The sequence below is a fragment of the Chlorocebus sabaeus genome, chromosome 22 (genome assembly GCF_047675955.1).
Source record: "Chlorocebus sabaeus isolate Y175 chromosome 22, mChlSab1.0.hap1, whole genome shotgun sequence".
In the NCBI taxonomy this organism is placed as follows: domain Eukaryota; kingdom Metazoa; phylum Chordata; class Mammalia; order Primates; family Cercopithecidae; genus Chlorocebus; species Chlorocebus sabaeus.
In genome coordinates, this window is record NC_132925.1 from 98,442,689 (window position 1) to 98,465,457 (window position 22,769).

Sequence of the window (22,769 nt, forward strand, 5' to 3'; positions counted from 1 at the left end):
CAGGCTCTGAAATTGAGGCAATAATTAATAGCCTACCAACCAAAAAAAGTCCAGGACCAGACGGATTCACAGCCAAATTCTACCAGAGGTACAAGGAGGAGCTGGTACCATTCCTTCTGAAACTATTTCAGTCAATAGAAAAAGAAAGAATCCTCCCTAACTCATTTTATGAGGCCAACATCATCCTGATACCAAAGCCTGGCATAGACACTACAAAAAAGAGAATTTTAGACCAATCCCTGATGAATATCAGTGCAAAAATCCTCAATAAAATACTGGCAAACCGAATCCAGCAGCACATCAAAAAGCTTATCCACCATGATCAAGTGGGCTTCATCCCTGGGATGCAAGGCTGGTTCAACATTCGCAAATCAATAAACATAATCCAGCATATAAACAGAACCAAAGACAAGAACCACATGATTATCTCAATAGATGCAGAAAAGTCCTTTGACAAAATTCAACAGCCCTTCGTGCTAAAAACTCTCAATAAATTCGGTATTGATGGGATGTATCTCAAAATAATAAGAGCTGTACATGACAAACCCACAGCCAGTATCATACTGAATGGGCAAAAACTGGAAGCGTTCGCTTTGAAAACTGGCACAAGACAGGGATGCCCTCTCTCACCACTCCTATTCAACATAGTGATGGAAGTTCTGGCCAGGGCAATCAGGCAGGAGAAATAAATAAAGGGTATTCATTAGGAAAAGAAGAAGTCAAATTGTCCCTGTTTGTAGATGACCTGATTGTATGTTTAGAAAACCCCATTGTCTCAGCCCAAAATCTCCTTAAGCTGCTAAGCAACTTCAGCAAAGTCTTAGGGTACAAAATCAATGTGCAAAAATCACAAGCATTCCTATATACCAATAACAGACAGACAGACAGCCAAGTCATGAGTGAACTCCCATTCACAATTGCTTCAAAGTGAATAAAATACCTAGGAAGTTCAGTTGTCGGAGACAAAGGCAGTCACAGTGGTGATGACCACCCTTTCCCCCATCTTGGAGGAGAGGCCAAGATGGTCGAATAGGAACAGCTGCAGTTGGAGGCTCCCACCAAGAAGAATGTAAACAGCAAGTGAACCCTGTACCAGCAACTGAGGTATACAGCTTCTCTCACTGCGACTGACTAGGCGGTTGTCTTGACCCATGGGGAGTGAGGAAAAGCGGGGTGGTACAACAGCACACCTGGGAGCCACACAGGGCAAGGGAGCCCCCATCCCCAGCCAGAGACGCAGTGAGTGATCATGCTACCCTGCCCGGGAAACCACGCTTTTTCCATGGATCTATGCGACCCACAGATCCTGTCATGAGCCCACGCCACCAGGGCCTTGGTTCCTAAGCACAGAGTTGTGCAGATTTTCAGTGGCCACTTGGTTGGAGACAACCTAAGATTGTAGCAATTCAAAGATGTGAATATACGTATCACCAAAGCAAACATTGTTAGGTAAGACAACCAATCAGAATTTCTTATGTTTTAAAAGATAAATGTTGATTTCACAGGACATGATCACCCTTTCTGCCTTCTAGGTATCTTACAAGACTTCTTTATTAGAAATAACACTTTCAAGGACTATTTATGACAGAGAATAGAATCTGCTTTTCTGTAGCTGCAGGGAAAGAGGAAACATTTTTCTCTTTATTATTCTGCTAAGATTTCTCTCACAAGCAGTTAGAAGGGCTGCCAGTTTAAAGGGTAAATACTAGAATTCTGTTAGTTCTTACCAAAAGAAAAAAAAATCTTCTAATATGAAAAAACAAACGACAAACAAGTGGATCATGGTGATCTGATATTTTGCATCTACAAGATCTTTAAATAGAATGTTGTCAAGCTTAGATGGTTTTATATGTGCATTCAAAATTTTCAAGAAGTAGACAACTCCTATGCTATCTAAATGATTTGGAGTGTAGAGAGAGTTAAAGCTTCTTGGTTCATTTTCATGAAGCTATAATAAGTCTCATACCATAACCTACTTTAAAACAGCACAGAACAATTGAAGATAACTTTCACTGAGGAATATAGGCAAGACAATTCCTTCCCCCGAAGAAAGCAAATTAAATCCAGCAGTACGTTACTTATTGTAACCAAATAGGACTTGATTCTGGAATTCAGGAATAGTTCAAGCACTAGAAAAACATCATCTAATATTTTAAGAAATTGAAGGCGAACAAAAACATGATTATAATTATTGATACCAAAAAGTTCAGCTAGCAGTTCTTCGTTTTTTAGAACTCCGTTTAAGATAGCGTGAATCTCCCAAACATGTTGAAGGTTATTTTCTTAAAGTCAATAGTAAGCATTTTAAATAAAGAAATTCTAAACGCATTTTCATTAAAATTGCAAAAGAAGAATGCCACTACTAGTCAACAGTGATGGGGAGTGTGGGGGTAATATGATATAGGTAATGCTGTAAGATGAGAGAAATAAATCTGCAGTTTGAAATCATTATTTGCAGTTAATAAGATTTTTATACCTAGAAAAAAGAAATTACAACAAAAAATTCGTTGGTCCAAAACAGCAAATTTTAGTAAGCAGGCATTATATAATACAAAAAAATTAATAGCCTTTCTTTTCTTTCTTTCTTTTTTTTGAGACGGAGTCTCACTTATTTGTTTCCCAAACTGGAGTGCAGTGGCGTGGTCTCAGCTCACTGCAACCTCTGCCTTCCAGGTTCAAGCGATTCTTCTGCCTCAGCCTCTTGAGTAGCTGGGACTACAGCCATGCACCACCACACCCAACTAATTTTTCTATCTTTAGTAGAGACAGACTCTTGCCTTGTTGGCCAGACCGGTCTCAAACTCCTTACCTCAAGTGATTTGCCTGCCTCAGCCTCACAAAGTGTTGAGATTATGGGTGCAAGCCACCGCATCTGGCCGGATTTTTTTTTTTTTTTATGCTGACATTAAATTTTTTATACTGACATAAATAAGAACCAGGCCAGGCACGGTGGCTCACACCTGTAATCCCAGCATTTTGGGAGGCCGAGGCAGGCGGATCACCTGAGGTCGGGAGTTTGAGACTAGCTTGGCCAACATGGTGAAGTGGTATCTCTACTAAAAATATAAAAATTAGCCAGGCATGGTGGAGGGTGCCTGTGTAGTCCAGTTGCTTGGGAGGCCAAGGCAGGAGAATCGCATGAACCCAGGAAGTGGAGGTTGCAGTGAGCCGAGATTGTGCCACTGCACTCCAGCCTGGGCGACAGAGTGAGACTCCATCTCAAAAAAAAATACAAAGAAAAAGAAATAAAGAAAAAGAAAGAAAGAAAGGAAAGAAAGAAAGAACTGGAAATGGGGGAAAATCCCTTTCATAGAAGTGTGAAATCGTCCTATAAAATGGCCAAAAATAAAGATAACAAGAAAATACAAGTCATAATTACTTGTACATGATAACTATAGGAAAAATTTGAAGATGTAAAATATGATGTAAATGAAATCACAGATGTGCCAGGTACATGGTGGGAAGACTACCATTAAAAATATGAATTCTTCCAAAATTAAAATAGAAATTTAAAGTAATTATAATCTCACCAACCTTTTTTTAAGTATATTAAAAATTATCCTACAAAATAAATATGAGAGACTAACCAAGAAAATTTTGAGCAGAAAGCCCTCGTTTTGTTACTCTTTTTTTTTCCTTACATTTATCTCCTGTCTCTCACAGGACCTCTTTAGAGAAAGATAGAGGAACTCAAAAAGGAATAAACTGACCTTAATGAAGGGAAAGGGGAAAAGGAAGTCAGTGGCAGATTAAGATTTCAACCTACTTCTGGGAGACCGGAGGCACATGGAAGCCTTTGGCACAGGGCAGAGGAAGCCCGGTGCCAAAACACCCTGTGAGGGGTCACAGTGGCGGTGGGCAGTGGCTTTCCCACAGAAACCCCACAGCACCCCTGGCCTCAGGAGGAGATGGAAAGGGGCATTTTCAGAAGTCTATAGGGAACATCTCTGCCATTTCATCCCTCTTACGCCCTTCCTCAGTTATTGCATGCCAGAGACCAAGCAGCCCAGCACGTGCCCCTGTGCCTTCACAGTGATGCCAGCACTTTTCTCCAGCAAAGTTGAAGCTGAGCAGAAATCAGACAGTCCCCAGAGTAAAGCAGTCCTGATTTTCTGCAGAGTGCCGGTGGTAGAAGTGATGGTGAGGTTTCCCTAAGGAGAAACTTTCCAAGCTCCACCGCCACCCCTGCAGGGCAGTGTTACCACCTCTAACCACAGGTGATGTCATTCAGCTGCTTGCTTTCCCTGGTGTCTGTGCTTTGAGGATTTCCAAATTTGTATCTTTAGCCATGACCTATCCCCTGAATTCCATTCTTATAAATCTGTTGCGTAAATAATACCTCCATGAGAGTGTCTGAGCCAGTGGTGGTGTGAGCCATAGGATGGTGATCTGATTGAGCTTTTTGCAGGCTCCATGTTATCCTACTCTCCTCTCTGACCTCGTTTTCTAGCCTCTCTCTGCACATTCAGTGAGTCATGCTGCCTGCCTGCTGGTCCTCAGAAACACCAAGCACACTGCTGTCAATGGGGCTGTTTTTCTCCCCAACGTTTTTATTATGAAAGTTTTCAAACAGAAAAGCTGAAAGAATTTCAGACTGACCAGCTTACAGTAAGCACATATATAATTGCCACCTGCATTGTTGAACAGTTTTCTACATTTATCATTTATCCATTTATCTATCAATCCAGCTTACTTTTTGATGCATTCTAAAGTAATGCGACAGGACTTTTGAACTTGGCCTTCTAACCTCTTAAGGCTGTTTCCTCCAACATTCACATGGCTCCTTCCCTCACTTGCATCGGCTGTCTGTGCAAAGAACACTTCTCAAAGAACCCTTTTCTCACAACTCTATGTAAAATGGCCTGACATTTGATAATGTGCCCATTCATGCACTGTCTGCCAGCCCCTCTAGAGTGAGAGCTCCGCGAGGGAGGGGCTTCACCTGTGTGGTCCACCTGTTCCTTTAGCATCAGGACAATGCCTGACTCGTAACAGGTGGGTTTGTCAGAAACTTCAAGTTCTCCATCAATAGCCATTCTCCTATAAAGACTGTAGGGACTGCAAAACTCTACCTCCATGCTCTTAGGGTCCTGAGTGGTCCCAAGAATTAAATTGACATGAGATAGATTAAAAGCATACACATTTCTTTAGAATAGGTTTTTACATGGCATGGGAGTTCTCATAAGGAAATGAAGACTAGATTAGGACTTGAAGACCAGAAGAAATAGTTAAAGCAGTCACTTACATACTGCACTGGACAAAGAGTAGTATAGTTGACCCTTGAACAACACGGGTATGAACTGTGCAGGTCCACTTATATGTGGACTTTTACAAACTTTTTGCAGATTTGTGACAGTTTGAAAAAACTTGCAAACTGTGTAGCCTAGAAATACCCACCCCATTAAGAAAAAAAGTATGTCATGAATGTATAAGATACATGCAGTACTAGTCTATGTGTAAATTGACTATTTATGTTATCAGTAAGGCCTCCAATCAACAGTAGGCTATTAGTAGTTAAGTTTGGGGGAAGTCAAAAGTTTTATGCAGATTTTGGACTGTGTTAGGAGCACAGGGTTAGTGCTCCTAACCCTATGTTGTTCAAGAGTGAACTTGTAGTTGTGAAAATGTGATAAGGCAAAGGAGCATGGACTAAGGTAGATTATTGGGTATGGAAGTAACTAGGAAGGTAAGGGTTACTTTAACAAGGCTTGTTAGAACAGAATTCCCTTAGCCTCAACTTGCTCATCCTTAATGATAAGAATGCGTTATCTTTCGCGTGGGAATTTCATCTCCTGCTTTTGAAAAACAGCACGAAAGTCAGAGTGATCTTTTTGCACCTGCTGTTTTTTAAGTGGCTTTAACTTAAATAGTAGACAATATACCAGAGTAGTTAGTATGTTTTTAACTCTTTCAACAGCCAGAATAAAAACTACATTTCCCAGCCTCCCTTTTGCCTTGACGTGACCGTATGACTGACCAAAGTCAAGCCAGTGAGAAGCGAACAGAAGTGATGTGTGTCACTTCTGGTATCAGCTCTTAAAAGAACTGCATGTGTGCTCACCTGCCTTTTCTGACCTTCCTGCTGCTTAGATGGGAGGAGCCTCTGTGTACCTCAAAAAGTAACAGGCACCCAGGGTTTGCAGAGTCAGCCTGTCTGCATTAAGTACAGTCAGTTATCTGCCTTCTTGGAGCTCTCCCAGAGAGAGCCTTACTGCTCAGAGAGGTGTTTTCCCCTACACTAGGCTAACCCTGGCCTTTTATGAGCTCTTCATACCTAGTCACAGCCTCCTCTAACCCCATACCTCTCCTCAGGAAGCTACCTGAGTCACATTTTCCTCCCTCTTTCAGGTGTTTCAGCTATGTTTTGTCACCTTGTCTTTCCTGAGCTTCTAGACATATTCACATTCCTTTACTAGGCTCTCTTCCCTGACAGTTTCACTGATGATCTCTCCTACTAGACCCCTAACATCCTTATCTTAGCTCAGTTACTAGTAGAAAGCTTTTTCTCCCTTCCAGAATCACATCTAAGTCTGATGCCTCTGGAGTTTCTCCTGGAACAAGTGCTGTGCAGAACAGAATGCTTCAGTGCCTCAACCTACCCTTCACTCTTGACTGTCTCTCATGTGCATAGAGGCAGAAGAGACTGGGTTTCCAGGTGGTCGCTCCTTGGCCCCCAGTAGCCTCCTGTTAGCTCTCATGCATTCCATGTCTTCACCTGGTGCTCCTCAAGGACTGTAGCCATGGCGTCCTTTTAGTAATGTTCCTATCACATGTACATTTTAGTGCACTTTCAGCTAAGCAAGAGCTTTAATTCCTTATTCTAACTCTAGTCTCTTTCATGCCCAAATGCTGTCTCATTTGGACAAATTTGGGTCCCCCTTTCTCCCTCCTTTTCCTCCTGGGTAATTAAAGTAGGTACGTTGGTCACGTGTTTCCCTGTTTCGCATGGGGCATTTCAGGCCCTGTGTTGCAGCCCTTTCTTTCCCACAGGCATCCCTAGTTCCTTACTAGGCTCTGTTTCCTAATAATTTTATTGTGGATCTCTTTTCTCCTTTTCTTTTTTCTTCCAGCGCTATAGTAAACTTCTGTAGTATCACTAAGTATTACCTATGTCACTCTGGAAATTTCACCATTTTTCTGTTGTAAAGTATTCAAAAGAAAGAGCCACTAGAAGCAAATAGTTTTGTTTTGAGGCGTATAGCAGTTGAAAAATCAAATGCTTGAAAGAGGCCTTTTGTTACATGAGGGTGTCATTCTAGCTATGAAGAAATTGGGAGGGCGGGGACCTAGGAGAGTCCCTGCCAGGCTAAGCTCTGCTCAGCGCTTGCCACAAAGTAATGAGGACCTGTGGTGGTCGCTTCTGACTTTACAGAAAAAATATAGGAAATATGAGTTTTTATGTGAAATATTCCAATTTTTAAATGTTGGAAACCGATATTAAATCTTTAAAATATGCCAGACCAAGTAAAACAAGTCTGTGGTGATAAATTTGTCCCAGGGCCTACTAGTTTACATCTTCTCTGTCAGGTCTTGAAGCTCTTGTCCTAGACCCACATCCTTTTGTTTATGTGTTTATTTAACACAGTGTTCCTATTGTTACTGCAGTATCAGAATGGTCATTTTCATAGAAATGTGTGACTTTTCAGTGTGATTTTATAAAGATCATAAAGCCACAGTTTTTCCTAGAGGGGAATTACTTTATGAAAGTCATTGGAACAATAATGTTTGACATATAAAAATTCACATTATTTGCATTACTTGAGGGTATTTCTTTTCTCACTATTCTTTGGCACCGGATCACTTGCCATTGGGGTGTTTTCATCGGCACGCTTAATTTGGCACATTATTTGCTGGCTGTGGTCTACCAGGTACACAAGACAGGCGGAGAGTCAGCTTCCATGGGCTGAGACAAATGAATGGACATGATCATTTCTAAGAGTGACGAGTGGTATGACTAGTGAAAAGGAAGAGGTGCTCCTGCATTGCAGAATGGCTTTGGTGGTGGGAGAGGCAGAGTGGGAATAAGATGAGGATCTTTGTATTAAGAGGCCAGGGAAGAACTCTCTTAGGAGGTGACCTTTCAACTGAGTCATGTTTATGTGGAGGCACCCTTCTGAAAATAGACAGTGAACACTCAGGCAGAGGAGATTGCAGATGCAAATACCCTGAGCGGCACCATGCCTGGTAAGTTTAGAAGAGTGAGGGAAGGCCAGTGTTTAGGCTTAATGTGCAAGGGGCAGAGGTGGGTGCTGGTGAGATGGGGAAAATGGATTGTAGGAGCACAATGGAGCATAGTAGAGCGTTGGTTACTTCTTGGGTGGTTGTCTCAAACCCTGTCACTCATCCAGTGGTGGCAGAATCCACCTGAATGTCTAAAGTAGGGAGAGCAGAAAAGACATAATCAGGCCAGAGCTTTTCCACAGAACTCAGCATCCTCGCATTCACTGTTAACACATTTATCCTCTGTGGTTTCTGAAACTTGGTTGCTTCAGTAGAATTGTTTAAATCTCCTGTATTGATGGTTATGACTTTTTAAGTGAGTGATACTTTCTACTTCTTTTGTTATTGACATGAAACTGCCTATTCATAATATACGTGGAAAGAGCCTTAGGAAAGTTAATTAGGGCAGTGCAGGAGGCCCAGAAGGCAAGGTTGAGCTTACCTATCTGTGATTTTCAACTTGTTTTTACGTTTCTTTTTTAACACCCTGGTACTCTATTTTGTGATATGTAAACTTAAAACTAAATTAGTAAAAAAAAAAAAAAAAAAAAAATGGTGGCAGGTTTTCTGCCTTCTAAATTCCCACATTTAAAAATATGGTGTACCTGGGATCCAAGGATACCAAGTATCCTTCTGAAGAGAAAGGGGACGGTGTCAAGGCCCTGGGCAAATAGTGTTTCCTTGAGCTCTGTCATCTGGAATTAACACCATTCATCAGCTTAATGATATTTTCTGCTGCCTCTTCAACTGAGTTTGGGCAGGAGTGATATATGAAAGTGAAGCGGAACAGTATTGATGGCCTAATGGGAAATCTTTTGTTAAAGATGTCCTAACAAAATGGACGAGTCTCTTCTTCAAGTGCTTTTTGGTAGTATAAAAAAGGTAGAATTAAGCGATTATTTTTTTGCTTTCTTGGCTACTTAATATCTTCTCTGAAAATAAATATTTTCATATACTTTTTGATAAAGCACTGTACCAGGCATTATTTTTAAAATAGAATGTAAAATGTGAAAGATTTTGAAATGCATTATATTGTGTAGATTGGATAACGGCAAGTAAATACAACACAACTGTGATTTTAAATTGTTGTAGAACAGGTTTTAAAATTCAAATGTAAGTTTACTAGGAAGTATTTCCAAGTTGTATGTGTGTATTCTTTTAGATATCATCTCTCCAAATAAAGCATTTGAGGTGGCTAATAAGAATGCTTGCAATAAAGTTAGGTTTGACAGAAAAAACTTGTGAGATTTGGTATTGAGATTGTGTTGAATCTATAAAGTAATTTGGGGAAAATATTGGGAACAATATCAAGTTATCTGACTAATGAACACGGTATAGCTTTCCATTTATTTAAATCCTTTTTACTTTCAGCAATATTTTGTATTTTTCATATATATACCCTTCATCCTGTGTCAGATTTATCCCTAAGCATTTCCAATTTTTTGATGGTATTATACTGGTATTGTTTTAATTTCAATTTCCGATTGCCACTTGGATGAAAATCACAATTGATTTTGTGTGTTTTTCTTGAATCCTGCAACTTTGTTAAACTCACTCATGGACTCTAGTACCTTGTCTGTTAATTACATCTGATTTTCTACATACAGGATCAGACTTACTCAAGTAAAGTCACTGTACTACTACTTTTCCAATCTGGATGCATCTGGTGGAGCTTCAGGTAGGGGGTATGCTGATTGCATTGGCCAGAATTTTCCAAACAGCGGTGAGAGGAGACATGCTCTCTGTCTTTGTAATTTCAGGGGAAAGCATTCAGTCTCCTACACAACCTTTATCAGGTTGAGGAATGTCCACAAAAAGGGGAGTGGAGGAGGCTTCCAAGTTATAGCTAGATCTAAAATTTTTCTGATTGGCCATTGGTTTAAAGAGTTATTATCAATAGAAAGTTTGCCAGGCATGGTGGCTCATGCCTGTAATCACAGCACTTGGGGAGGCCAAGGCAGGTGGATCACCTGAGGTCAGAAGTTTGAGACCAGCCTGACCAACATGGTGAAACCCTGTCTCTACTAAAAATACAAAAATTAGGTGGGCTCAGTGGCACCTGTAATCTCTGTAATCCCAGCTACTCGGGAGGCTGAGGCAGGAGAATCGCTTGAACCCGGGAGGCAGAGGTTGCAGTGAGCCAAGATAGCACCACTGCACTCCAGCCTGGGCGACAGAGTGAGACTGTCTCAAAATGAAAAAAAAAAAAAAAAAAAAAAAAAAAAAAGGAATGTCTGGGTTATGATAAAAGGTTGTGGAGAACAAAGTTTTATCATGCAGATAAAGCCTCTAAGTAGCATACTTCACAGAGAATAGATTGTAAATATTTCTTATCAGACCAAAGATACGTGTTGATGTTAATGCTGGAGGGTATAATAAGGCATGTCTAGACCCCCCACTTCCCTGAACCAGTCTTTCAGATTCAGTTATAGAGTGCCCTGGCTGAGGAGAAGACTATTCAGATGTTTGGGGGACCTTAGGATTTTGTTTTTGGTTTACAAGAAGTTCCCTTCCACCCCTAGTTCACATTGTAAATAGGTGTTGGATATTGTCAAATACTTTTTCTATTGAGATGATCTTGTGATTTGGGGTACATTGTTATGGGTTAACTTGTGTCCTCTGGAAAAGATATGTTGAAGTCCTAACCTCCACTCCTCTAGAATATCCTTATTTGTAAACAGTGTTCTTGCAGGTATAGTTAGTTAAGATGAGGTTACACGGGGGTATGATGGGACCCCAATCCAATATGACTGGTGTCCCTTTGAGAAGACAGCCATGTAGAGACAAAGATATTTGGAAGAATGGCGTTTACTTATGCTGTCTTTGTCTAGTTTTGTTTCATTTTTCCCTGTCCCTGGTGGTAGGTGACTGTCTAGTTTGGGTATCAGGATAATATTGAACTCAGAGAATGAATTAGGAAGTGTTTCTTCCTTTTCAGTTTTCTTGAAGACTTCGTGTACAATTAACATTTTTTTAAATAACGGTTTTATTGCACAGTAATTCACATACCCTAAAATTAACCTCTCAAAAGTACATAATTCAATATTTTTGTATATTGCTCAACCATTATTTAATTCCAGAATATTTTCATCATCCCCAACAGCAACCTCGTACTCATTAAAAGTCACTCCCCATTCCCTCCCCTCTACAACTCTAGTCAATCACTAATTTACTTTCTGTTTCTATAAATTGGCCTTTTTTGGGTATTTCATATATATGGAAATATATAATTTGATTTTTTTGTTCTCTTAGCTTTATGTTTTCAGGATTCATTCATGTTTGTTGCATGGATCAGTGCTTCATTCTTTGTTATCCCTAAATAATATTCCATTATATGAGTGTATCGCATTTGTGTATCCATTCATCAGTTGATGGACATTTCAGTTGTTTTCACTTTTTGGCTATTATGAATAACATTGCTATGAACATTTGCATACAAATTGCTATGTAAACATAGACTTTCTTTTGTTCAGTATATACCTGGGATCTGGGTCATATGGTAAATCTATGTCTAACCTTTAAAGGAACTGCCAGACTGTTTTCCAGCGTGCCTGCACCATTAACATTTCCACTAGCAGTATATGAGGGTTTCAGTTCTCCACATACTGACCAACTGCTTGATACTGTCTGTGTTTTTGATTGTAGTCCTTCTATGGAGTATGAAGTGATATCTCATGGTGGTTTTAATTTGCAATTTCTTTTCTTTTCTTTTTTTTTTTTTTTTTTGAGACCGGCTCTCGCTCTGTCACCCAGGCTGGAGTACAGTGGCGTGATCTCTGCTCACTGCAACCTCCGCCTCCCGTGTTCAAACAATTCTTCTGACTCAGCCTCCCAAGTAGCTGGGACTACAGGTGTGTGCCACCATGCCTGGCTAATTTTTGTATTTTTAGTAGAGATGAGGTTTCACCATGTTGACCAGGCTGGTCTCAAATTCCTGACCTCAGGTGATCTGCCCGCCTCGGCCTCCCAGAGTGCTGGGATTACAGGTGCGAGCCACTGTGCCTAGCCATTAATTTGCATTTTCTTGATGGCTAATGATATTGAGCATCTTTTCCTGTTCTTATTGTCTATTTTCATACCTTCTTTGGAGAAATATCTGTTAAAATCTTTTGCTCTTTAAAAAATCGGATCATTTTTTAAATTAGTGAGTTGTAAGAAATATTATATATCATGTATATACAAGTCCTTATTAGGTATCAGATTTATAAAATATTTCTCTTGTGGGTTGTCTTTTTACTTTCTTGGTTATATCCTTTATAGCAAATCAGTTTTAGATTTTGATGAAGTCTAGTTTATCTATTTTTTCCTTTTGTTGCTTGTGCTATTAGCATCATACATAAGAAACTGTTGTCTAACCTAAGTTCACAAGACTTGCTCCTGTGTTATCTATATGTTTTATACATTTATTTATTTATTTATTTATTTATTTATTTATTTATTTATTTTTGAGATGGAGTCTTGCTCTGTTACCCAGTCTAGAGTGCAGTGGTGTGATCTCCACTCACTGCAACCTCTGCCTCCTGGACTCAATCCATCCTCTCACCTCAGCCTCCTGAGAAGTTGGGACTATAAGTGTGTGCCACCATGTCTGGCTAATTTTTGTATTTTTTGTAGAGATGGGGTTTCGCTACGTTCCCCAGGCTGTTGTCAAACTCCTGGGCTCAAGCAATCCACCTGCCTTTGCCTCCCAAAGTGCTGGGACTAGAGCGCCCAGTTACATTTAGCTCTTAATTAAATTTTGATCCATCTTAAGTTAATTTTTATATATGGTGTGATGTGGGGTCCAATTTCATTTTTTTATATGTCCAGTTGTCTCAGCACCGTTTGTAGGAATGCTATTTTCCCCCTATTGAATTGTCTTGGCACCGTTGTTAAAACTAATTGACTTATATGTAAAGGTTTGTCTGGGCTCCTAATTCTATTTCATTGGTCTCTAGATCTATCTTATGCCAGTACCACATTTGTTGGATTACTGTTGCTTTGTAGTAAATTTTAAAATTAGGAAGTAGGAATCTTCCAACCATGCTCTTCCTTTGTAATGTTGTTTTGGTTATTCTTGGTTCCTGGCATTTCCATATGAATTTTAGTATCAACTTAACAATTTCTGCCAAACAAGACAACTATAATTTTGACAGAGAAAGCTTTGAATCTATAGATCAATTTTGAGTGTGTTGCCATCTTAACAGTGTTCAGTCTTCTGATCCATGAACATGGAAAATTTTCTCATTTATGTAGACTGTCTTTAATTTTTTTTTTTTTTTTTCTTTTTAGATGGAGTCTCACTCTGTTACCCAGGCTGGAGTGCAGTGGCACGATCTTGGCTCACTGCAAGCCCCGCCTCCCGGGTTCACGCCATTCTCCTCCCACAGCCTCCCGAGTAGCTAGGACTACAGGCGCCTGCCACCACGCACAGCTAATTTTTTGTATTTTTAGTAGAGACGGGGTTTCACCATGTTAGCCAGGATGGTCTCGATCTCCTGATCTCATGATCTGCCCTCCTTGGCCTCCCAAAGTGCTGAGATTACAGGAGTGAGCCACCGCACCCAGCCTAATTTTTTAAAATGTTTTTACAATGTTTTGTACTTTTCAGTATGTATTATATTTTTTACTGCCTTTATTCCTAAATATGCCATTCGTTTTAACGCTATTATAAATGAAATTATTTTCTTAATTTCAACTTTAGGTTATTAATTGTTAGTGTATGGAAATACAATTGATTTTTGTATATCGATCTCATACCCTGCAACCTTGATGAACTTGTTTATTTGTCCTAAAAGTTCTTTAAAGGGTTCCTTAGGATTTTCTATGTATAAGATTTTATCTTCTGCAAGTAGAGTTTTACTTCTTTTTCAGTGCTTTTTATTTTTCTAGCTAGAGCCTCCATTATAATGATGAATATGGGAAGAGTGGACATCTCTCTTTGTTCATGATCTTAGGGGAAGGGAGTTCACTCTTTTGCCAGTAAGTACATTAGCAATAAGTTTTTCATAGATGTCCTTTATCAGTTAAGACAGTTACTTTCTGTTCCTAATTTGTTGAATGTTTTTAATAGTTAATTCTGTGAAATGCTTCTTGTGTGACTCTTGAGAGGGTCATGTAGTTTTTGTTCTTTATTCTATTGCTGTTGCATAGAACATTGATAGATTTTCACATGTTAAACTAATTTTGAATTCCTAGGATAAATCCCACTTGGTAAATGTCTATAATACTTTTCACATATTGCTGATTTGGTTTGCTACTATCTTGTTGAGGGTTTTGGCATGTATATTCTTAAGGGATATTGGCCTATAGTGGGTTTTTGTTGTTATTGTTGTTTTTTGTAATATCTTTGTCTGGTTTGGGTATCAAGGTAGTACTGACCTCAGAGAATGAGTTCAGAAGTGTTCCCTTTTTCTTAGTTTTGTGGAAGATGGTAGAATTTGTATTACTTTTTCCTTAAATGTTTGGTAGAATTCACCAGTAAAGTCATCTGGCTCTTGAGTATGTTTGTTGTTGTTGTTGTTTTTGTTCTTTAGTAGGATGGTTTTTAGCCATAAATTTATTTTCTCTAATGGATAATGTGCTATCCAGGTTATCTGTTTCTTCCTGAATGAGCCTCGGCCTGATTTGTTGTCTCTGTTATTTGTCTTATCAACTCTAGCTGCTTTGGTTTTGCAGGACTTTTTGCTCTGTCTCCTCAATTTAAGGAATCCACTTGGATCCACCTCTGTTGTCCTTCCTTTACATAGGCCTGGAAACTCTCTCAAGTCTTTAATCTGGGACCACAGGAGACCTCTCACCCTATTTGTGTCCCATCTCTTAGGGACCACTGTTCTTCATTATCTTATGTCTACTGTCTTAAGAACCATTGCTTCATGCATTTGTATGCTAGTTTGTTGTTTCAGGCAGTTGGGTGTACCCTTCCCTGTTGTGCCAGGGAAAATAGAAAGATGTTATATCTGCACAATATTTGTTTTTTGTAGCAAAACAAAACAAAACAAAAGACATTTTCAGATCTACAAGGATCCAGGAAATAAACTGCCATTTAAAATATTATGATAAACATCCTCCAGTTATTTGAACTAAAAAATGAAGACGTATTAGAATAAATTGAAATAAAAGCTGGTTTCAGTCTCACCAAGGATCTAAATTCTTGAAAATAGAGAAGGATTAAATGTATCTTACAGGGCTGGGAGAACAGAAAAAGTTTTGTTAATGGAAACGAAATGTTGTGCAATTACTAGATGGTAGAAAGCAGATGGAACTGAATTGAAATGGTGGCAAAACCTATCACCCAGAACGTATACAGGATAAAACTAAGCGGAAAGTAGGAACAGCTGCAGAAGATCTGTAACCTCAGAGTGAGGTAGAACATTGGTAGAGGCCCTAGGCATCTACCAGCCTAATTGAAGGTTAACATTCAAAACAGGCCAATCAGACCCCTCCCCTAATACACGTTGCTCTGCTTTGCGGGACTGCACTGTAGAGAGGGTGAACTGTCTATCTGAGGTGATTTCTAACATGGGGGTTGGCCTAGGGGAGAAGCATTGGGGAGTTTGAGGGAAACACAGAATGCAAATGGGGTGGGCAAAAGGGGAAACTCCTTAAAGAAACAGGCATAGACAAACAGGAAGTTCAAGCCAGCTGCCTGTAATAATCTACCCAATCTTCCAGTCATAAAATAGAAAACCAAAGACCACAAGACATTTGGGAAAGCCTAACAGCAAGATGCAGAAAGACCAAGGAAATACAGAAAACAGCTGAACACAGAAGAAGTAAAGATGATAGGAAGTGTAATGGGTTGAATTGTGCCCTCCACACACACACACACACACAAAAGATAATTTTGAAGTTGTAGCTCCCAGTACCTCAGAATGTCACCTTATTTGGAACTGGTGTCATTCCAGAGGTAACTAGTTGAGATAAAGGCAGAGTTGAGAAGGGTAGGCCCCAAATCCAGTATGACTGGTGTTCTTATAAGAATATGGCCAGGTAAAGACACAGGCACACAAGAACACCATGAAATGATGAGGGAAGATATTGAAATTATATAACTGCAAGCTAGGGAATACCAAAAATTGCCAGTAAATTACTAGAAGCTAGGAAGAAGCAAAGAAGGATTCACCTATGGGTTTCTGAGGAAGATTGATTTCAGACTTCTATCATCCAGGACTACTTGACAGTAAATTTCTATTGTGTATGACACCCAGTTAGTGGTACGTTGCTATGGCAGCCCTGGGAAACGAATAATAAATCAGAGAGTAAAACAAATTTAATCATCATGACTGGAAAAATAGAATGTTCAAGTAACCCACAGGAAGGTAGAAAAAAGAGAATGAGCAGAATGAGAAACAGGAAACAGAAGACAAATAATAAAATTGCATGTTAGACTTAAGCCCTAGTCCCCCAGTATTTACCTTAAATGTAAATGGTCTAAATGCACCAATTATAGGACAGAGATAACTGCCCAAGCAATTTTCACATTCAATGCTATTCCTATCAAGCTACCGACATTTTTCACGGAACTAGAAAAAGCCATTCTAAAGTTTGTATGGAACCAAAAAGAGCTCAAATAGCTAAAGCAATTCTAAGCAAAAAGAACAAAGCTGGAAGTATCACATTAACCAACTTCAAACTATACTATAGTGTTGCAGTAACCAAAACAGCATGGTACTGTTAGAGAAACAGACACATAGACCAATGAAACAGAATACAGAACCCAGAAATAAAGCTGCACACCTACAGCCACCTGATCTTCAACAAAGTCAACAAAAATAAGCAATAGGAAAAGGATTCCCTATTTAATAAATGGTGCTGGAATAGCTGGCTAGCCATAGGCAAAAGAATGAAACTTGACCCCTATCTTTCACCATATACAAAAATTAACTGAAAATGGATGAAAGATTTAAATGTAGGACCTCAAACTGTAAGAATCCTAGAAGAAAACCTAGGAAACACCCCTCTGGACATAGGCCCTGGAAGATAATTTGGGACTACATCCTCAAAAGCAATTGCAACACACAAAAAAATTGACGAACAGGACCTAATTAAACGAAAGAGCTTCTGTACAGCAAAAGAAACAGACAACCTAGAGAATGGGAGAAAATATTTGCATGCTATGTATCTGATGAAGGTCTAATATCCAGAATCTATAAAGAACTTAAACAATGGAAAAAGCAAAAAACAAAACATAACCAAAAAACTCATTAAAAAATGGACAGAAGACTTGAACAGACATTCCTTAAAACAAGACATACAAGCGGCCAGCAAGCATATGAAAAAGTGCTCCACATAATGAGTCATCAGAGAAATGCAGATCAAAACCACAATGAGATACCATCTCACACCATTCAGAATAGCTGTTATTAAAAAGTTAAAAAAACAGATGCTGGTGAGACTGTGGAGAGAAGAGGATGCTTATACACTGTTGGTGGTAATGTAAATTAGTTCAGCCATTATGGAAAGCCATTTGGAGAATTTTCAACTTAAAGCAGAATTACCATTTGACTCAGCAATCCCATTACTGGATACATATCCAAAAGAAAACAAATTGTTCTACCAAAAAGACACATGCACTTGTACGTTCATTGCAGCACTATTCACAGTAGCAAAGACATGGAATCAACATAGGTGCCCATCACCAGTGGATTGGATAAAGAAAATGTGATACATATACAGCATAAAATACTACACATCCATAAAAAAGAATGAAATTATGTCCTTTGCAGCAACATGGATGGAGTTGGAGGCCATTATCCTAAGTCAGTTAACACAGAGACAAAAACCAAATGCCTCATGTTCTCACTTACAAGTTGGAGCTAACCACTGGGTATTCATGGATATAAAGATGGCAAAAATAGACACTGGGGACTGCTAGATGGGGGAGAAAGAGAGAGTGGCAAAGGTTGGAAAACTATTGAATACTATACTCAGTACCTGGGTGATGGAATCAATTATACCACAAACCTTGGCGTCATGCAGTATACCCAGGTAACAAACCTGCACATCTACCCCCGAATCTAAAATAAAAGTTGAAATCATTTTTTTAAAATATAGATGGAGTTCTTAGTCCATTTTGTGCTGCTATAACATAATATCAGAGGCTAAGCAATTTATAATGAACAGAAATGTATTGACTCATAGTTCTGAAGGCTTGGAAGTCTGAATCAGGTGGCTGGCATCTGTCAAGGGCCTTCTTGCTGTGTCATAATATGTATGCCAGAAGACATCACATGAAGGAAGTGCAAAGAGGGCAAGAGAGAGAGCATGAGCACATGCACATACGCAGCAGGGAGCCCAAACTTGTCCTTTTATAAGGAACCTAATCCTGTGATAATGACTCTACTCCCTTTGTGGCAGAATAAATCCGTTTATGAGGGTGGAACCCTCATGGCTTACTCACCTCTTAAAGGTTCCACTTCCCAACACTGTTGCACTGGGGATTAAATTTCCTACATACGCTTTTTGGGGAACACATTCAAACCATAGCAGAGTAACAAAACATGATCCAACAGCATGCTGTCTACAAGAAACCTCAAATATAATGATTTAGGCAGGTGAAAGTAAAAGGAAGAAAAATGTGTATCATGAAAATATTTTTAAAAGCAGGAGTGGTTATATTAAAATCAGATAAAGTCAACTTCAGGGAAAATTACCAGAGGCAGAAAGGGACATTACCTCATGATTAAAAGATCTAGCCACTGAAATGACATAACTAATTTAAATGTATTCATTCCAAACCACAAGACCTCAAAATACATGAAGTAAAAAAAAATGATAGGACTAAAAAGATAAACAGACAAATCAACAATGATAGTTAGGGCTTTCCCACTTATGAATTAATAGAACAACTAGACAAATCAAGAATATAGAAAAATTGAACAATACACTCAACCAACAGGATATAATTGATATATAGAGAGCACTTCACACAACAACAGAATGCACATTTTTTTTCCAGTGCCCATGGAACACTCACCACTAATAGACCGTATCCTAGGTCATAAAGGAAATTTCAAGAAATATTAAAAGAATTGAAATAGTACAGAGCATTGTTCTCTGATAACAATGGAATCAAACTAGAAATCAATAAGAGAAGGACAATAGGAAAATTTCCAACGTTTAAAAAGTAAACACTAATAACTCATGGGTCCAAGAGGAAGTCACACAAGAAGCTTTTTAAATGCATAGAACTGAATGAAAATGAAAACATCCAAATATGTAGACTACAGCTAAAAGCAGTCCTGAGAGAAAAAACCAAAAGCTTATAGACAAAAGGTGAAAAAGGGAAAGATTTTAAATCAATAATCTAAGTTCTCACCTCCATAAACTGGAAGAATAGCAAAGCTAACTCAAAACAAGCTAAAGGGAAGGAATTATAAAGATCAAACCAGAAATCAATGAAATTGAAAACAGGAAAACAATACAGAGAAATCAATGAAACAAAAAGCTGACCCTGAAAAAAAATCAGTAAAATTGAAAAACCTCTATCCAACTGACAAAGAAGAGAGAGGACAGAAATTATCAATATAAGGGATGAAACAAGAGATGTCAGTGTATATCAGCCATTTAAAGAATAATAAGGGAAAGCTGTGAACAATTTTATGTTCATAAATTCTGTAACTTGGAAGAAATGATCCAATTCTTCCAAAACTACTGGAACTCAACCAACATGAACTCTTGAAGAGTCCTATAATCATTAAAGAAATTGAATTTATAATTTAATACTCCTAAAAAGCAATCTCTGGGCCCAGATGATTTCACTGGAAAATTTTACCAAATAGTTAAAGAAGAATTAAGTGTCAATTTTATATAATTTCTTTCTCTTTTTTGAGACTGAGTTTTCACTCTTGTTGCCCAGGCTGGAGTGCAGTGGCATGATCTCGGCTCACCACAACCTCTGCCTCCCAAGTTCATTTGATTCTCCCGCCTCAGCCTCCCGAGTAGCTGGGATTACAGGCATACGCCACCACGCCCAGCTAATTTTGTATTTTCAGTAGAGATGGGGTTTCTCCATGTTGGTCAGGCTGGTCTCCAACTCGTGACCTCAGATGATCTGCCCGCCTTGGCCTCCCAAAGTGCTGGGATTACAGACATAAATAGAAGAGGGGACATTTCCCAACTCATTTTATGGGGGTGATATTACCCTGATACTAAACTAAGACAAAGAAAGTCCTCTCCAAAAAAGACTTACAATCAGTATCTCTTGTAAACTTAGAGATAAAACTCCTCAGCAAAATATTAACAAATCGAATACATCAATGTATAAAGAGAATGAGCAGAGCAGGAGTTATTCCAGATGTGCAAGGCTTGTTCAACATTGAAACATCAATTAATGTATTTTACCATATAAACAGGTTAAATATTAAATATTACATGATCATATGGATTGATACAGAAAAAGTAATTGACAAAACCACCAGCATTTATTCATGGTAAAAAGTTATCAAACTAGGATTAGAGGGGGAATCTTCTCAACCTGGTAAAGGGCATCTATGAAAAATTTAGAGCTAGCATGATACTTAATAGTGAATTACTTAAATCCTTTCTCCCTAAGATTGGGTACAAGGCAAGAGTGTCTACTCACACTAATCTCATTTAACATCTTTGTGGAGGTTCTAGCCAGTGTAGTAGGGTACAGAAAGAAAGAAAAGGAGTACCCATTGGAAAGGAAGAAATAAACCTATCTGTATTTACAGGTGACACAATTATCTATGTAGAAAATGCCGAAGAATCTTCAAAAAGACTCCTAGAATTAATAAGTGAGTTCAACAAGGTTTCAGGATACAAGATCAATAAACAAAATTCATCAAAATGTATGCATTAAATATGTGCACGTTTTTGTATATCAGTTATACCTCAGTAAAAAATCAATTGCATTTCTGTATACTAACAATTAATAGATTCCAGAAGAAACACGAATATGACATGACCATGGAGAAGCAAAAGAAAACAAGGAAGTATGCAGTCATGAAGTGAATGCTTAGCCTCAGATCAAAGGCTTAAAGAAAAGATTGATTAAAACCTAAAAAGTGTGCTAAAGGAGAAGTTTCTCAACACCGTTCCACTTATTTTTCCAATATATCACACAGCTGGGCCCACTTTACCACATCCTTGTCAATACCAACTTTTCCATTAAAGCCAAACTGGACTTAGTGCAGTCAGTGATGGACAGTCTGTATGCCAATTGTATCCCTTGTAGAACTGATTGTATAATGGCTGAAATTGAGAAATTGGGGCGGAAGTATTGAGGATCATCACGGATCCAAGATTTGAAAAGTTCCCATGCACACACAGAGGAACCTACGCAGAAGACTGCCTAAAACAGAGAATAACCCAGCATCAAGTGTCACATTGTGGCCATGGTTGACCAGAGACCCTAAAAGAAGAATCCTTAAGATTCCTAGAGTTCCTGTCATGTACATTTCCAACCATCATAGATACAACATGGAACTGATGTCAGATGATTATGGAGCCCCTTGGTTCTAATTCTTATAAGACAAAGTTCCCCTGCCTTTCTTAGACCAACTTTCTCTTGTTGCCAGTTCATTAAACATGCAATACCATAGGACAACAATAGCCTTTTCAAGAATGGTGCTGGAGCAATTGGATACCCAGTGGCAAAACTAAACAACAATAAAATCCTTTACCTAAACCTCATGTTTTATATAAAAATTAACCCAAAATTAAGTGAATTAAATGTAAAATATAAAACTATAAAACCTTTAGAAAAAAATATAGCAGAAAGTCTTCATGACATGTGTTTTGGCAGAGTTTTTTGTACTTGCCACCACAAGCACAATTGCTAAGGACTAAAACCAGTAATTGGACTTCATCAAAATTAACTTTTTTTCTCTTCAAAAGACTCAGTAAAATGGATGAAAAGGCAAGCTACAGACTGGGAGAAAATATTTGCAAAACCATATAGCTAAGAAAGGCATATCTAGAATATTTAAAGAACTTTCAAATATCAAGAATAAAGAATCAAACATCCAGTTAACAAAGGGCAAAAGTCATGAATAGGTGATAAGATGTTCACTATCAGTTGCCATTAGGGAAATGTGAATTTAAACTACAACAAGATACCACCACCTGTCTATCAGAGTGGCAAAACAAAAACAAAAAAACGCTAAGTGCTAGTGGAGATGCTGAGAAACTGGATCTTTTGTACATTGATGGTAGGAATGTAAAATGGTAAAACGCTACAGCTGCCTTAGAAAACAGTTTGACAGTTTCTTAAAGAACTAAATATGAATCTCCCATACAACGCAGCCATTGTACTCTTGGGCATTTATCCCAGAGGAATGAAAGCTGATGTTCACACAAAAACTTGTGCAAATGTTCACAGTAGTTTTATTTGGAATAGCTCCAAATTGGGAACAACTCACATTTTCTTTATGGGTGAGTTAAACTATGGTACATCTATGTCATGGAATAGTACTCAAAAAGAAATGAACTATTGTTACACAAAAACTTGGATGGATTTTAAAGAAATTATGCTGAGTGAAGAAAATCGTGTATTCAGTGTGATTCCATTTATGTAACATACTTGAAATGACAAAATGGCAAAC

The 22,769-nt window shown here is 38.6% G+C and overlaps 1 protein-coding gene and 1 pseudogene across 10 annotated transcripts in view; both read left to right on the forward strand.

The window, feature by feature from the left end:
- Positions 1–22,769, forward strand: part of ULK4 (unc-51 like kinase 4) — a 702,682-nt gene that overhangs the window by 532,113 nt on the left and 147,800 nt on the right. The window lies entirely within an intron of this gene.
- On the forward strand, positions 20,569–22,579 carry LOC119625907 (rRNA-processing protein FCF1 homolog pseudogene; annotated as a pseudogene).